Source organism: Syngnathus typhle, linkage group LG1, assembly GCF_033458585.1.
Source record: "Syngnathus typhle isolate RoL2023-S1 ecotype Sweden linkage group LG1, RoL_Styp_1.0, whole genome shotgun sequence".
Classification (NCBI taxonomy): Eukaryota; Metazoa; Chordata; class Actinopteri; order Syngnathiformes; family Syngnathidae; genus Syngnathus; species Syngnathus typhle.
The window spans coordinates 2,978,090-2,982,500 of NC_083738.1; positions in this window are offsets into that span (position 1 = coordinate 2,978,090).

The following is a 4,411-nucleotide window of genomic DNA, read 5'->3' on the forward strand; positions in this document are numbered from 1 at the left end:
TGATGTATATGCCTCCTTAAGGTTGGCATAAAAGAGGTCCAGTGTTTTATTTCCTCTGGTACTGCAGGTGACATATTGGCTGAAAGTTGGAAGCGTGGATGAAGGAGAGGCATGGTTGAAGTCCCCGGTAACAAGGAGGAGGGCATGTGGATGCTGTGTTTGCAGCCTGCTTACACTGCTGTGCAGGACATCGCGGGCTGCGTCGGCATTAGCATTTGGGGGGACATACGCAGTTATCGCGATAACGTGCGAGAGTTCCCGCGGCAGGTAGTGTGGCCTCAAGCTAACGGCTAGCAGCTCAATGTCCGCGCTGCAGAGTTGCTCCTTGATAGTGATGTGCCCAGGGTTACACCATCTATCGTTCACAAACACAGCAAGCCCCCCTCCTTTCCTCTTACCGCTCTCTCGTGTCCTGTCTGCCCTTATCAGGTTGAATCCGTCCAGAGCGACGACAGGGTCCGGTGTTTGCTCCGTTAGCCAGGTTTCCGTGAATAGCAGCATGCTACATTCCCTGTATTCCCGTTGGTGCCGTGCCAGCGCCGTTAGCTCATCCATTTTATTGCAAATGGATCTCACATTCCCGGTGATGATGGTGGGGAGTGTGGGCTTGAAGCGGCGTTTCTTTTTTCGGCACATAACACCCGAGCGTTGTCCTCTTTTCCTCCTCTTCAGCTCGGGGGAAACATTGGGCTTGTAGCCTGTTAGCTTCCCTTGGCTACAGAGGGCTAGCAGCTGACCACGGGTGTAAACAATGGAGCGTTTACTGCCTGCTTCGGCGGTTGCTGAAATGATGAACCAGGTGAAAAATAGATAAAATAAGACGGCCAGCCTCACTGTTTTCGCAAACATGTTTCTGCCCGGTAAAAGAAAAGCACAGGACTGAAAAAAAAGAAAAAAGAGTAAAAAAAGAACATATAAAACGAGACAATATACAGACGAGTCGACGGAGCTGCTGCAAACGTGTCGCCACTACCGCGGCGCCAACGAACGAATGTACCAGGCGCGGACGCGAAACCCACGCCGGGCAGGAGAGCTCGAAAGGCGGATAAGCTTTCAAGGAAGCACCGCCGGCCGGTCCGCGGGCCAAATAGATCACCGGGCGCGGTTTCTTTTTCAAGCCGGGCAGGAACGCGGCTAAGTGTGGAGCTTCATGGCCGTTCCGCCTAACATTTTACGCCCGATTGGGCTTCCAGGGATGCGGCTAAGCATTTTTAACCAATTATGGAGGTTTTTGCGGAGCTCCAGCCTGTGCTTTGGGGGCCTTCCCCCTCGCTTTCTACGCCCGAGGAGGCTTCCGGGGCCGCGGCTAAGCATTTTTAACACGTTATGGAGCTTTTTGAGGACTTCCAGCCTGTGCTTTGGGGGCTCTAAGCCTAACTTTTGTCCCACAGTGACAAGACATAGTGCACTTGTATTGAGGGGTGCTGGTTGGCCGCTGTTACTTTTTTTCCTTTGTCTTTTAGCTTTGTTTTGCTTTGATGGCTTTTATCTTGAGCACTTTCTGCCTTTCTTTGTGGCGCCGTTGTGTGGCAGCCTTATGAGAGCCTATTGAGTTCCGCTCATGCCATCTGTGTGTCTTTTGTATACCCACTCTGTGGTATGAATACTGCTGGGGCCTAATTTCCCCACCCCTGGGGATCAATAAATAAGAGGAGAGGAAATGGCGCATGTTTGCGTGCAGCCATGCCCGATTAGGGTACCAGGAGGTCGGCTAGACACGTGTCCGCTCTCGCCGGAGCTCTGCTGGAAGATCGGCGCCGTCTGGCGGACACGCCGTGGTAAAGCGGGCAAACGGCGAGAGTCACTATGACTCTCTTAAGGTAGCCCTGAGGTGAAATTGTCTCCGGTCCGACGGAACTTTGTGACTTCCCCACGCGCTCCCGGGGCCATTGGGAGGGCGTGCGCACGCGCGAGATGGCCGAAAAAAAGCTCCGGGAGAGCGGATGGACGCTTTTTAAGCACCGCGGCGGTGATCGCGGAGCAATAATGACTTCCAGCGGGCCGCGAACGCACCCAACGCCGTCCGAGGGAACTTTGTGACTTCCCCACGCGTTCACGGGGCCACCGGCAGGCCGTACGCACGCGCGAGATGGCCGAAAAAAAGCTCCGGGAGAGCAGATGGACGCTTTTTAAGCACCGCGTAGGAGAAGATGGAGCGATATTTATGATTAATATTAGACTTCCAGCGGACCGCGCGCGGCTCGGCTGACGGCGCAGCGCGACCTGGTACCGCGCACGGGACGAAACACGCCCCGCGCAGAGTTCCAGGCGACCGGGAAGACCTTTAAGCGCTGCCGCTGCAGCTGCGGCGGGGAGTTGCCTCCCTCCGGTGGACACGACGAGTAAATACACCAGCAATCGCACTTAGAATTTTTTTTCTTTTTTTTTAGCTTCCATAATATTCCGGGCGCGGACGCCAACCCACGACCGGTGGGAGAGCTCGGAGGGCGGATGGGATTCCAAGGAAGCCACGCCGGCCGGTCCCACTCGCACTTAGAATTTTTTTTTTTTTTGGCTTCCATAATGTAGCGGGCGCGGATGCGAAACCCACGCCGGGCAGGAGAGCTCGAAAGGCGGATAAGCATTCAAGGAAGCGCCGCCGGCCGGTTCGCGCTTGGGGCCGGTGGCGGTCGCCTTGTGGCGGTCGGGGGGTGGCGGTCGGGACTGGCGCTTGGGGCCGGTGGCGGTCGCCTTGTGGCGGTCGCCTTGTGGCTGTCGGGGGGTGGCGGTCGGGGCTGGCGCTTGGGGCCGGTCGCCTTGTGGCGGTCGCCTTGTGGCGGTCGCCTTGTGGCGGTCGGGGGGTGGCGGTCGGGGCTGGCACTTGGGGCCGGTGGCGGTCGCCTTGTGGCGGTCGCCTTGTGGCGGTCGCCTTGTGGCGGTCGCCTTGTGGCGGTCGCCTTGTGGCGGTCGGGGCTGGCGCTTGGGGCCGGTGGCGGTCGCCTTGTGGCGGTCGCCTTGTGGCGGTTGCCTTGTGGCGGTCGGGGGGTGGCGGTCAGGGCTGGCGCTTGGGGCCGCTGGCGGTCGCCTTGTGGCAGTCGCCTTGTGGCGGTCGGGGGGTGGCGGTCGGGGCTGGCGCTTGGGGCCGGTGGCGGTCGCCTTGTGGCGGTCGCCTTGTGGCGGTCGCCTTGTGGCGGTCGCCTTGTGGCGGTCGCCTTGTGGCGGTCGCCTTGTGGCGGTCGCCTTGTGGCGGTCGGGGGGTGGCGGTCGGGGGGTGGCGTTTGGGGCTGGCGCTTGGGGCCGGTGGCGGTCGCCTTGTGGCGGTCGCCTTGTGGCGGTCGCCTTGTGGCGGTCGCCTTGTGGCGGTCGGGGGGTGGCGGTCGGGGCTGGCGCTTGGGGCCGGTGGCGGTCGCCTTGTGGCGGTCGGGGGGTGGCGGTCGGGACTGGCGCTTGGGGCCGGTGGCGGTCGCCTTGTGGCGGTCGCCTTGTGGCTGTCGGGGGGTGGCGGTCGGGGCTGGCGCTTGGGGCCGGTCGCCTTGTGGCGGTCGCCTTGTGGCGGTCGCCTTGTGGCGATCGCCTTGTGGCGGTCGGGGGGTGGCGGTCGGGGCTGGCACTTGGGGCCGGTGGCGGTCGCCTTGTGGCGGTCGCCTTGTGGCGGTTGCCTTGTGGCGGTCGCCTTGTGGCGGTCGCCTTGTGGCGGTCGCCTTGTGGCGGTCGGGGCTGGCGCTTGGGGCCGGTGGCGGTCGCCTTGTGGCGGTCGCCTTGTGGCGGTTGCCTTGTGGCGGTCGGGGGGTGGCGGTCAGGGCTGGCGCTTGGGGCCGGTGGCGGTCGCCTTGTGGCAGTCGCCTTGTGGCGGTCGGGGGGTGGCGGTCGGGGCTGGCGCTTGGGGCCGGTGGCGGTCGCCTTGTGGCGGTCGCCTTGTGGCGGTCGCCTTGTGGCGGTCGCCTTGTGGCGGTCGCCTTGTGGCGGTCGCCTTGTGGCGGTCGGGGGGTGGCGGTCGGGGCTGGCGCTTGGGGCCGGTGGCGGTCGCCTTGTGGCGGTCGCCTTGTGGCGGTCGCCTTGTGGCGGTCGGGGGGTGGCGGTCGGGGCTGGCGCTTGGGGCCGGTGGCGGTCGCCTTGTGGCGGTCGCCTTGTGGCGGTCGGGGGGTGGCGGTCGGGGCTGGCGCTTGGGGCCGGTGGCGGTCGCCTTGTGGCGGTCGCCTTGTGGCGGTCGCCTTGTGGCGGTCGGGGGGTGGCGGTCGGGGCTGGCGCTTGGGGCCGGTGGCGGTCGCCTTGTGGCGGTCGCCTTGTGGCGGTCGGGGGGTGGCGGTCGGGGCTGGCGCTTGGGGCCGGTGGCGGTCGCCTTGTGGCGGTCGCCTTGTGGCGGTCGCCTTGTGGCGGTCGCCTTGTGGCGGTCGGGGGGTGGCGGTCGGGGCTGGCGCTTGGGGCCGGTGGCGGTCGCCTTGTGGCGGTCGCCTTGTGGCGGTCGCCTTGT